Below are 14253 nucleotides of genomic sequence, written 5' to 3'. Positions count from 1 at the left end.
GATCTGAATGGATGTAATTAGATGTAGTCCATTTATGTCAGTTCTGTTTGTGCCCATTTTTAGGCAAGAAACATATTTTTTATTTATACTTTTGTCCCCTATAATTAGTTTATTCAACAACTTAAAAAAGGGATGCAAAACAGATGTAAACTGAACCAGCATTCATCAGTTTTTCTTAGCAAAAAAAGGTGACTGAACTGATGATGCCTGTGTGAGAGGAACCTTACATCATGATAAGGATACTGTTCAAAATAATAAAAACATACACAGTATGTGAACATGCATAAAAATTAAATCATAACAAGCGGGAGGATCAAATATATCACCTTTACTTGTATTTATTTAACTTCCTCAGTAGTAATAAATGAAACGCATGAAATGTAACAAAAATTGGACAGAAAAATCTCCAACAAACAGTTATGATCTATAACAAGAAAAAGTTGCTTATGCACTGTTATAATCAATGTTCTAAAAAATTAATCTGCATACACATGAAAATGGAAAATTGAATGACAGATACATACTGTAATTTTCCTTTCCTGGCAAGCTCCATGTCAGCATAGCTGGGTATGGGCCCAGCCCTCCATGCTTCCAGGACCTAATTCATAAGTTGGAGCCCACCTGCAACTAATCCTATCAAGCCGGGTGGGAATTGTGCTGACATGGAGCTCGTCCGGAAAGGAAAATTATGGTATGTATCTGTCATTTAGTTTTCCATTTTCCCTGATGGCTCCATGTTAGCACAGATGGGAATTAACTAGCCACACGGGGGAAGGAAAGACACTCCTTAATTCTGAATAAAAGCAGAAGTTAGGATGCCTCTGCCAAACTCAACTGTCATTAAGACTGCTTCTATACAGTAATGAGCCATGAACATACAGTATATACTGTCGCCCATGTAGCTGCCTTGCAGATGGTCTCTGGGAACACTTGGCTTGCTGCCGCTCACAAGGTCAAAACCATTCTAGTGGAGAGTGCTGTGATCTCCCTTTTTATTATTATTATTATTATTATACAGGATTTATATAGCGCCAACAGTTTGCTCAGTGCTTTACAATATAAAGGGAGACAATACAGCAACAATACAGTTCAATACAAGAGGGTTAGGAGGGCCCTGCTCCTTGGAGCTTACAATCTAAGAGGGAGGGGCTGGTGGGGCAAAAGGTAATAACTGTGGGGGATGAACTGATAGGAGAAATAGAAGATTCCGTTATTAGATGAAGTCAGGATGGGCTTCCCTGAAGAAATAGGTTTTCAGAGATCGCCTAAAAGTGGGCAGAGTAGGCGATAGTCTGATAGATTGAGGTAGAGAGTTACAGAGGCTCTGGAGCAGTTTGGGAGATGAGCATGGGAGGAAGAGACAAGGTGTCAGGAAAGGGCTCACCGCTGGTGGTGCTGTGGCTCACCTACTCTATGAGCTGCAGTACCGGCACTTACCAACGAGTGCCTTTCAGCAGCCAGGATCTCACTTCCTGCAATCAAGCCGTCACCTGAAGCTGATTGCAGGAGGTGTACTTAAACAGCAATTAGGCCTGTGATCAGTGCCTTGGTGCTTGTTCCTTTGAGCCTGTGATATTCTGTTTTCCTGAACCTGCTCCCTATTACCTTTTATCCACTCCGTGTCCTGTCTGCCTCCCTGCACCCATGTTTGATCAACTGTGTATGACCCCGGCTAGCCCTGACTACTCTTTTGTTCCGCACATGTATATATTGGGTTAAGGTTTTTGTTATTTGGTTGTTGCTTGCACGGTGCGTTTTGTATATTGGTGGGTCCCACAATAAATTATATTATTACATCACTCCTGAAGCCTGATATTCCCTGTGTCAGTCCACATATCTCTGGTCATATCCGAATTACTGGCACAAGGGAGCTAGAGAGCAGGAGGTTGTGGGAGGAGGGGAGAGTACAGTTTGGGTGATATTTGGAGGCAAGATTGGTGATGTAATTTGGGGCAGAGTTATAAATGGCTTTATATGTTATTGCTAATGTTTTGAATTTTATTTGTTGGGCTATGGGAAGCCAGTGGAGGGATTGGCAGAGAGGGGTGGCAGATATGGGAAGGTTAGTAAGGTGGATGAGTCTGGCAGCAGCATTCATGATAGACTGAAGAGGGGATAGCCTGCGATTAGGTAGGCCAATGAGGAGGGAGTTACAATAGTCAAGGCGAGATATAACAAGGGAGTGAATAAGTTACTTAGTGGTTTCAGAGGTATCTGAAGGGCGTATCTCCCTTGCACAGCCAACCGTTTCAATTTGTAGGCCAAGGAGATGAGTTTCACCAACCAAGAAGCAATAATCTTGTTGGAAGCCATGAAATATGCAGAGCAGCTGCAGGAAGCAAGGCACAATACCTAGCAAGGCAGCATTCATTTGGATACAAAGCACTTTTAGATTTAGCTCACCCAACCTTTGCCATCCAACTGTAAACACTAGACCTGCACTGGTGCACGTGCCTAGGTTTGACTCTGCTGACACCGTTGCAAATTTCAAATGGACCCAGCGGACCCCAGACAAGGCTGTTAGGCATCATAAAGGTCGCCCTGATGACCAGCAGCGGGTCTCCTTGGATTATGGGTCCTTTAGCCGGTACACCAGGGACCTCATTCAGCTTAAACCCACATGCATGGACGGACAGCCAAACCTTTAGACTAGCCAGGTAGAGGAGCACACCTAGGTCCTGCACATAGGAGTGAAAAAGAGGAATGCAGTGGCTGCAGTTATTCTCAAATTTATGAGTTAGATCCTTCAAGCATAAGGGAGACAGGGCCTAAACCCAGCTGTGCTGGCATGGAGTCATCGGGGAGAAAAAAGGTAGTGGAACCCAGATCTAAATGAGAAAAAATGGAAATCCAACAAACATGCATATGCTATGGAAGAGGCAAAGAGGCTATTTTAGCAGATTTCTGTTTCTTCGGGAACATGACAATAAGTGAAACAAAACAGATGGCAACCAGGACAAATAATAAATAATTAGGTTAACCTAAAGCAAACATTTAGGCTGAAATAATGCAGAAAACATTTCTTCCACAGAAGACACTGATTCCATGTTTGATATAAATATCATGCATATCTCTATGTAATGCAGGTTATGTATCTGACTTGTAAAAGAGCTCTTCGTAGGAGAGATGGTAACCAGCACTTGACTTTGATAAGTCACCCTGATTATGGAGTTCTCTGAATGTTCTCAAGATGTATGTGTAATGTTTGCACATTGGATAAACACAAGTGACAGCTGGACTATCACTTGTTCCATCTATTCATTACAGTGATTGTATATAACAGTGGATGTATTTAGTAATAATGAAGTCATTGCAGATTTAACTCTGTGATAAAAAGGCTGACTACAAACCTTATAGAAACAGAAAAGTGACAGCAGAAAAAAAGTTCAAGTGGTCCATCAAGTCTGCACTTTTTTAAATTTAAAACTTTATTTACATTTTTTTTAACTTAACCGCTTCCATACCGGGCACTTTTACCCCCTTCCTGCCCAGGCCATTTTTCAGGTTTCAGCGCTCTCACACTTTGACAATTACGCGGTCATACAACACTGTACCCAAACTAAAATTTTATCATTTTCTTGACACAAATAGAGCTTTCTTTTGGTGGTATTTAATAAACACTGGGGTTTTTATTTTTTGCTAAATTAACAAAAAAAGAACGAAAATTTTGAAAAAAAAAAGTTTTTCTTTGTTTCTGTTATAAAAGTTTGCAAATAAATAATTGTTCTTCATAAATTTAGGCCGAGATGCATTCTGCTACATGTCTTTGATGAAAATAACCCAAATTAGGATGTATTATTTAGTCTGTAGGAAAGTTATAGAGTTCACAAACTATGGTATATATCTGCATATTGATCAATCCTGAAGTACTGACGGCCAATCTAATTTCTTGAGGTCCAAGAATGTCAGAACAGTACAGATATCCCCCAAATGACCCCTTTTTGCAAAGCAGATAGTCCGACGTATTTTATAACAGGCATGGTGAGTTTTTTGAAGTTGTAATTTTTTTGTCATAATTTTTCGGAAAATTAAAAAATTAAAAAAATTATTTTCACTATTTTCTTTTTACATACTGTCACCAGTGCAGTACAGCATCATCATATAACTGGCATGGCGGTGAACAGGGACACTGACTGGTGACAGTACGAAAAAAAAAAATTATAATTTTTTATTTTTTTTATTTGTTTTAATTTTTTTATTACTTTTTCTCTCTTTTTTTCATATTTCACTATGACCAAAGTAGTATAATGTTACCATAGTAACATTGTACTACTTTGGGGAAGTGATCAGTATTTTTTTTTGCTATAAGCAAGCATTTACCTGAATGACATCAATTCATTCAGGGGTTTTTTTTGTGCTTGGCTGTGATTTGGCCATGGCTAATCACATGACACAGCGGGGCTGTGATTGGCCCAGCTTGTGCATGTGATCGCATGATGTGATTGTGCATGTGATTCACAGCTAGACACACTAGTATACAATGGATGGCATGAAAGGAATCCGTCCATTGTATACAACTGTCATGTGACCTGATGTGATTGGTCACAGCAGGTCACATGGTACTGGAAACTGGGCCAGTACACAGATCTGTCATCGGCCGTGTTCGAGGTACACGGCCGGTGACAGATCGTGCCGCAGAGTGGCCCTGCAGGCAGGTGCACTGCGCATGCCTGAAAGCACGCCATATGGTGTCCACCCAGGGGATGAGGTGTTTTGCTGGCCGCCTTTGTGCTATTGGCTGGGCGGGAACCGGTTAAACCTTTAACGTAATATTTAACCACTTGCCCTCCAGTGATTTAACCACTTGCCCTCCAGAAGATTTACCCCCCTTCATGACCATGAAATTTTTTGCACTCTGCAGCTTTAACTAAGAATTGGTCATGCAACACTGTACCCAAAAGAAATTTTTTTTTTTTTTCACACAAATAGAGTTTGCCTTTGGTGGTATTGATCAACACTGGGTTTTTTATTTTTTTATTACATAAATGAAAAAAGACCCAAATTTTTTAAAAAGAAAAAAACAATATTTTTTTAACTTTTTGCTAGAAAACATAATCGATAAAACAAAAATCTAATTTCTTTATAATTGTAGGCCAAAATGTATTCTGCTACATGTCTTTGGTAAAAAAAAAAACCCAATAAGTGTATATTAATTGATTTGCGTGAAAGTTATAGTGTCTACAAATGACAGTATATATACTGGAATTTTTTCATTTTTATACTAGTAATGGCTGTGATCAGCGACTTATAGTGAGACTGTGATAGTGTGGTGGGTACTGACAGTGAGTGGGAACTAACTGCCATTGACACCACCAGTGACACTAATACAGTGATCAGTGCTAGTAATATGCACTGACACTGTACCAATGACATTGCATAGGAAGGGGTTACCATCTGGGGCAATCAAAGGGTTAACTGTGTGCCTAGTAAGTGTTAATGTCTGTACTGTGTGCTGATTTTACTAATGGATCTGCTTACCAGGGAATGAAAAAAACAACAAGATCGCCTGTCACTATACAGAGCTCTGTGATGTTTACCATCACAAAGCTCTGTCCGTAAATCACTGAGCGGATCGGCGGGTCCCAGCGGTCAATCATTATCTGGGTACGTGATCTAGTGCAGAAGAACCGCTCTGCCGCCATATAAGTAAGTTATGCGGTCGTCAGGCAGTAAGTATTAGCACTGAAAGTCAGGTAGTGAAGGAAATGAGGGATCAACCACAAAGATTTCCAAATTCACATCCAATCTGCACTAGCCAGTTGGGTTTAGATTGTGTAGGTTCCCCTAACATATTATCAGAGCCACGAAAAGGCCGGGAGCCCAAAGCAAAGATCCAAACTGCGCCCTAGATTAGAAGAAGGAAGGGGGCTGATAATGGTGGCATGAGCAGCAAGCTGTGCTAAAATGTATGAAATGTTTGTGGCATGCACTGAAATAGTACCAATAGTTGTGGTACATTGCAGCAAATTAAAGAGCAAAACATCAGTGCACAACTATGGGATTTACAGTGGAAAAAGCAAAAATGTTCCCGTGTTAGAGGTGTCACTGGCCACCAACCCCCCCAAATACCACACCCACCCTCCGCTAACAGACCCCCAACCCCACCCCCCTTTATACTACAGTTGCTGAGAAATAGTTTATAACCCCGTGTATGGTGACCCGTGCATGTGTTGTAGTGCGGCATGTAAGAAGTTAAGTGTTTTAATCAGCTGTAGCTTGCCACTGGGCTATTTTTCCCTGATTCCTGTGCATGCACAGTTGCTGCAGGGATACATATTTCCATGACATACACATCTTCATGCTACACCTGTGATTGGGGATTAATGGGGGTGCCTGGCTGCCTCAGGGTCTGAGGCACACAGACACCCCCAAATTCGGATCTCACAGCACAATGATCGGGAGCCGAACGCAGCAATCATTGCGCCTTCAGAACCTCCGATCTCTGTGTCACAACAGCTCACACTGGAGCTCCACTCTAGACAGAAAACATGTGACCTCCACTTATTCATATGGACCTGACAGCGGGGGGGGGGGGGGGGGTTACAAACAATCCAATGGCTGCAGCCACCGGGATGTGTAAAACTGACAGGCAGACTCCTGCCTATCAGGTGGAAGCATTTGGGCGGCTGTGCTGCTGCCCGATTGCTTCCACACACCCTCCATAATGCTGGCTCCCGCCTTATAGACCGGGCTCTGCTTACCCATCCATGGGCCCGGGACTGACATGGCCGGTGTAGCGGCAAGATGAGCACCCCCCATGAAGATGTGTATCCCTGACGCATCTGCGCATGTCAGAGTTTCAGTCACTATCAATCGATTACTGAACTGCTGCATCCGAGCTTCTTGCAATAACTTAATTTATTAACTAATTAATAATTATAATTATCATACTAATTAATAATAAGAATGAATTGCTTAACTGTGGCAGTTCTGTGCTATGGATGGTGATTGGCGATCGTCTCCTTCTGCCGCAAACTGTGACATGCGCAGATGCATCAGGGATACACATCTTCATTGGGGTACTCATCTTGCCGCTACACCGGAGCTGATGGGTGAAGGGGAGGGAGGAGAGCGGCCACACATCCGCTTTCCTACCCTTCTTCCTGTGACTTACCCATACGCGGGCCCGGGACTGACATGGCCGGTGCTGACGGGTGAAGGGGAGGGAGGAGAGCAGCCACACATCCGCTTTTCTCCCCTTCTTGCTGTGACTTACCCATCCACGGGCCCGGGACTGACATGGCCGGTGCTGACGGGTGAAGGGGAGGGAGGAGAGCGGCCACATATCCGCTTTCCTCCCCTTCTTGCTCTGACTTACTTATCTGCGGGCCCGGGACTGACATGGCCGGTGCTGACGGGTGAAGGGGAGGGAGGAGAGAGGCCACACATCCGCTTTCCTTCCCTTCTTGCTGTGACCTGGAAAGCAACATGTATGATGTTTTTTCTGAGTTACCTGTCACTTTCCCTGGCTAGCATAGCCGGGAAGAAATATATTGCAATGCGAACTGCACTGCATTGCATTCAATGGAGCCCAGAGGAGACACACAGGTCCTTTTGGCCCCCAGCTGCCTCATTAAAGAGAACCTGTCACCTAAAAATCATCACATATAGGACTTTCTCCCCTACGTGATGAAAAAAAAACTCCATGTGATTGGAGTAAGGAGAAACACCCTCTGTGTCTACAGGATATGGGACAGAGCTACTTTGACACCCTCCTCTTTGTTTACATTGTGGAATGCCGTTTTTAACAAGCAGACACTCAAGGGGAAAATTAAAACTATGTATGTGATCACATTCTATACCCTTCATGTACCAAAAGATTTGTTTATTTGATCCCTGTTTTACATTGTGTTCTTTATAATAATTAGCAATGATGTTGTTTACATGTTTTAGACATACAGATGATGGGAATATGATGTTTTATGGGTGGGACTTAGCCTATTCAGTTTGCACTGATTGCTGAATTGTTTCTTTAAATAGTTTCTCTATGTTATCACAACGTGTCACATGCCTGATGAGGGGTCTTGTGAGACTCCGAAACGTTGCTCTTACTGTAACTATGCGATTGCTTATTAAAGTTTTGGACCCATATTGGAGTACTTTGATGTGCTGGTGACATTTCTTCCTCATGTGACAACAATATCACAAATTTGCCACAAATGTGGCTTGTATGGGTGGCTTGAAAGCAAAAAGCCACTCCTCAAGACAGGCCACATGTAGTCATGACTGAACTTTGCCAAAACGCACCTTGAAGATTCTGAGGCCACATGGAAAAAGGTGTTGTGGTCAGATGAGACTAAAATTTAATTATTTGGCCTCAGCCCTAAACGATACAATATCTCACAGAGGCGAGTACACCCCTGAAATGTTTGTAAATATTTTATTATATCTTTTCATGTGACAACACTGATGAAATTATCCCCTCCCTTTGGAGACTGGGCCGCAGGGTAGTATTCCAACATGATAACGGCCCCAAGCACACTTCCAAGACGACCACTGCCTTGCTAAAGAAGCTGAGGGTAAAGGTGATGGATTGGCCAAGCATGTCTCCGGACCTAAACCCTATTGAGCATCTGTGGGGCATCCTCAAAAGGAAGGTGGAGGAGCGCAAGGTCTCTAACATCCACCAGCTCCATGATGTTGTCTTGGAGGAGTGGAAGAGGACTCCAGTGGCAACCTGTGAAGCTCTGGTGAACTCCATACCCAAGAGGGTTAAGACAGTGCTGGAAAATAATGGTGGCCACACAAAATATTGACACTTTGGGCCCAATTTGGACATTTTCACTTAGGGGTGTACGCACTTTTGTTGCCAGCAGTTTAGACATTTAGGCTGTGTGTTGAGTTATTTTGAGGGGACAGCAAATTTACACTGTTATACAAGCTGTACAATCACTACTTTACATTGTAGCAAAGTGTCATTTCTTCAGTGTTGTCACATGAAAAGATAGAATAAAATATTTACAAAAATTCTGGGAGATACTGTATGTGTGGTGGAAATCCAATACAGCTCTACCATCCAAATAACACCATTCCTACAGTAAAACATGGAGGTGGTAATATCCTGTTATGGGGGTGTATCTCTGCAGCAGGGAGTGGAGCACTTGACAGGATAGAAGGAAAAATGGATGGGACAAAATACCGTTAAAATTTTTTAGGAAAATCTGCTGTTCTCTACCTGCAAGTTGTCAATGGGAAGGTTTACCTTCCAGCATGACAATTACCCAAAACACACAGCAATAATGGCCACACAGTGGTTGAAGGAGAAAAAGGTGAATGTCCTTGCATGGCCTAGTCAGAGCCCAGACATAAACCTCATTGGAAATCTGTGGAATGACTTGAAGACTGCAGTCCACAAACGGTCACTATGAAATGTAACTGAACTTGAGCAGTTCTGCAAAGAAGAGTGGGCAAAAGTCTAGATGTGCATAGTTAGTAGATACATATCCCAACACAGCCCAACTAAAGGCTGGCATTAAAGCAAAAAGTGGTTCAACAAAATACTGACACAAGGGCGCGATCCTTTTTTCCAACTCAGTGATTCTGTTTTTTATTTTTTTTTCTGACGTGTTGGTGTTATATCATTCACTTGGATGTAACAAGTTGCACTGAGTGTAAGCTCAAAAGAGCAGGGCCCTCAAACCCCTCGTGTATTGTTTTATTACTGTATTGTCTCATATACTGTCCCCCACTATAATGTACAGTGCTGAGCAAACCTTTTTGCGCTATATACTGTATAATAATAATAATAGAGCTGGATAAAACAAAAACGGTGTCTGTCTTCATTTCGGGCTGCAAAGCAACAAAATGTGATTCTTTTCTATACCCACTGTACATACAGTGCTCAGTCAGTGAAAGGGTAATGCTACAAGCTGTAAATGCAGGCTAGCAGGAAATAGAAAAACTAACAAGAATGACCTGAAATTTCCAAAGGCATTTCATTATGGTATTTTGTTTTGTATTGTAAATGGAATATGTCAGATGTTTACATAAGAGATATTATCATCATTTTATAAAGGCTTATTTTCACAGCTATTAATGCACTGCTATTAGCATTAATCTGCAAGAAAATTATGGGATCAATAAAATTTGATTTGGAAATCCTGCATTGTCTTTCCTTGAAGGAGAACATTGAATAGTTTATATTATCATGTAGCTTTGTGCTGGATAATCCAGTAACTGCTATAAAACGGTTATCATATTTTCCTCTTTCACCTGATTGTTGACGCACTGCTGCCAAGGTCACAAAGGTATTAAACCACACTATTGTCTCCAACTACATCATATAAACTTTTTTTTAATATGGTGGACAAAACGTCAGTTAACAGCAAGGTCAGACAATGTCCCATTTGACAATTTAAAGATACCCTGTCACCAAATTGAAAAATTGCAGGTAAAAGCAGACAAATCAAGAATTTAATACTTGCAGTGTTTTTCCATTCCATAAATTCTTTTACTATTTACCTACGGCCACCGATGTAATGTATATATGCGGTGGCAAAGAGGGTGGGCTTTATCTCCTAAATGCAGCACATATCAGTGCATAGCTAGCAGAGCTTTCTGCGCAGGGAGAACACCGACTTCACAGGACCAGCTCCAGATCAAGTGACCACTGTGACAGCCAATCACAGTGGCCACATGATCCTTCCAGCCTATAAACTCTAAAAAAAAAAAAAGGATTATCAGGGCTGGAAAGGGGTTAACATACAACCTGTCTCTGAATTTGCTAACAAATTGGATTAAAAATAAACCCTCTGCAGGGGGCGAGGCGCTTTAAGCTGTTACCCTATAGTGATCAAAAACCACCAAATACAAATTAACCCTCTGTAGGGGGGGCACTCTATAAGATCACACCCTAATATAGAAGTGCTAAAAGTGCTTTGTGTTACTAAAGCAATACCAATTAATATATGATATGAATTCATAAATAAATAGGTGTACACAATATGTATAAAATAATAGCCCATGATTAGTCCTGATGGTCTCAAGTGAAAAAACTTTGGAAACACAGAATAGCTTGATATTGTGACTACTTCACCACATAGTATCCATTTTCACCCAGTGGTTATGGCAATATTAAATCGCTCACCAGGCGGATATGACCTCTTTAATTAAAAAGAAGGTCTTGTGCTGGTTTATATCCTGTAAGGCAGGTGTATCCAAACTTCCAGTGACATCACATCCGCTTCCAGTACATGGAACGCACGCCGACTTCCCTGTTGAGTGGTGCTAGCATTCTGAGCTGAGTGTATTAGTGCCAAGGATTGGGCACCAACTAATGTGAGTGCATATTTGGGCGATTCTATCCATTTTTTAATAAATATACTATGAGACATTTCTTGTGATTCTTGCTAACCTTGACTATGGACTAAATTGTGAGACCATTAAGAAGATATACACTGATGTTCCAAACTCTTGGGGACACAAAGCACATTAGACCTTTTAATTAAGAGATCATGGATGGTTGGTGAGTGCAATATATTGTCTTATTGTAGTGGAGCACAAAGGATCTGCATGGAGCAATCTATTTGTCGCCAGAAGATTATGCACCGTTGTTTTTTTTATCCACAACCTGGTGAGGGACTCCTGTTCTTGTTTTTGACTTGGGACTCATTGATTTATATCACTTTCAGGTCTTGTATGGTCCTATCACAGTTGGAATATTGTTTGCCTAGTTTGTATGTATAGCACCATACCTTACTTTATTATATAGTCACAAGTGATTTTTCACTTTAAGGGGCAGCTAACATGTTTTGCATTCTATTTTAATTTTTTTTTGTTGGCACACCAAATGGTAGAGTATTAATTTATATTTTATCACACAAGGGATACACTGTTTTGTAAGACAGTATATTTTATTTTTCTGCATGCAAAGAGAAGGTGCTTAGTCTTTTCACCACTTTGTACATTAACTAAATATCTACATAAACTTTAATTATAATATACCTAAAATATGGTAAATCCATATATGTATAAAATTAAGGAAAGATTGCTTCAGAAATGAATGGTCTGGAGACAGGATCTCTTTAAAGTGATTGTAAAGGCTCAAGGTTTTTACCTTCAAGCATGAAGGTTTAAAAAAAAAAACAAAAAAAAAAAAAACCCTCAGTGTGTATCAGCTCCCCCCCCTCCCCAACACTTATTGAGCCCCATCTTGATCTAGCAATATCCACTAGAGCCTCAGTTCTCTGGGGCCTCTTACTCCTGCTTGGCAAGAGCCAATGGCTTCCGCTGCTGTCAATCACAGTTAGTGAGCCAATAAGGAGAGGGAAGGGCTGGGGCCAAGCCACGGCTCTGTGTGTGAATGGACAAGCACAGCTACGGCTCAGGAGCGCACCTGCTTGGGTGCCCCCATAGCAAGTTGCTGTTTGTATTTGCTAATAATGATTTTAATGTATTTTTAGCCAAATATTGTTTTGATAAAAATTTGCTCAAATATTGCGGGAACTTAAAATTCAGTAGCAACTTTTTTATTCTACTGATCATGTGCTTTCAGAAAATATACAGTTTGGTAGGACTTTTACAAACTCTGAAAGCTGTAAGGGAAAAATAAAGCAATGAAAAAAAATTACAAAAAATGGCCTGGCCACTTGAGTTTAAAAGTAGAGTGCAAGGCCTGGCAGGGAAAGGGTTAAATCAAACAAGACCCAAAGGAACCTTACAGGCTGTCCTCACAGTGTGGCGTTACCAAGGTTTTAGTAAGGTTGCACCAATCTGGATGTACAGTTCCTATTGTAACTGAAGTAAAGAAGTTGATTGAAGAATTCAAAATATAAAAAATGACTAGTAAAGCATAGAAATATTTCAATAAGAGAGAAGAGGTCCATGACCTACAGCACACTAGCAAAAAAACTGAGGTCTTACCAAGTGGGGTAGGGTTAAAAGGTAAGCCCAAAGGGACTGTCAATAAGCTTTACAGTGTACAGTCACTTGTACTCATCCAAGGTGTTACATGCAAGCAGAACCTCTGACCAACCCTGGGTGCAGATATTGTGTGTCCAGGAATTGTGTTTGTAGAAAGTTTATATTTCCTATTTGCTTTCTGGGTCAAGTGTCCCAGTGAACATACTGAAATTGTCAAAATGACAGCCGTCTCATTACTTACTCATTTCCCCGCAAGAGCTTTTAACTGCTTGTTAAGGGACTTGCAGTGCAGCTTGAAATCTTAAACTGGCCACAGATGGATCATATCTCAGCCAGTCCAGTAGGGAACAGCCTAGATTTGATTCATTGATTGACTTGGGTACAACCAGCCTGTCAGATTTATAGCATGCAATTACTGACCGCGGCTATAGCTGCTAGCAGTAATTCTTGCGTTCTTCTAGCAGGGATGGCTGAGGGGGTTGTAACAGAAGAATGGAAGGGAGGACGACATTAAAGATACCCAAGATAGATCCCCAAGATGCAGAGCCTATAGGGAAGAGTAACATGCTGCGGACATTGAAGGTTAGGTGTATTGTAGCCATGGAGGCCATAATGTAAGGCAGGACTCAAAATTTAAAATCCCCTACTCCCAATTTCTACTCCCCCTTCACAACCCCCTGCACCCCCAGGTCAGTCTTTACCCAGTAACCCCCCCCCCCCCCCCCTTTCCCAGGTCTGTTTTTCCCCAATAAATACCCCCCCACAGGCCAGTCTGTCCCCAGTAATATCCCCCCCCCCCCCCCCAAACAAAGGTCAGCCTGTCCTGGTTTGTGGCTTTTATCAAAAGTGAAAGAAAAAAAAAAATTTTTTAGTGGTCACCAGAACAGTAAAAAATGAAAATCTCTCAATGGGGACAATAGTTTTGGTGACAACCTGGAATAACCTCACTTTGGAGACTTTGCCCTCTGTATACTGACTTATCATAGAGAAGGTTGATGAGGGTGACATCACCTTCATGAAGCTCCACAGGATAGGATTGGGTGAGGCGTTTGAGTTGTTCTATGGCTCTCTCCATGCTAGGGGAGTTCAATTTGCACCAGGACAATGCTCCACCATCAGCTCCCAACCCTATTCACAAGAAGACAAGGCCCCAGATCACACCAGTCCAGCTCCCACAAGACTGCAGAGAGCGGCACAGCTCCCCATCCTACAGAGCTCCATGTTAGCAGCTTACCAGAGCTGTGCCGCACACTGCTCTGGTAAGTGTAGGATATAGAAGGACCAGCGAGTATACAAAAAGCACCAAAACCAGCCCCGAGGACTGCATTACCCACAAAGCACTGAGGCTCCCTATTGGTGCAGCTGACAGCTTGGCACACCCAGTCATTTTCT

Source organism: Staurois parvus, unplaced genomic scaffold (assembly GCF_062004578.1).
Source record: "Staurois parvus isolate SC_StPar_1 unplaced genomic scaffold, SC_StPar_1.0 ptg000131l, whole genome shotgun sequence".
Lineage (NCBI taxonomy): Eukaryota > Metazoa > Chordata > Amphibia > Anura > Ranidae > Staurois > Staurois parvus.
The sequence above is the reverse complement of the archived record's forward strand: the minus strand, read 5'-3'. Positions refer to the sequence as shown.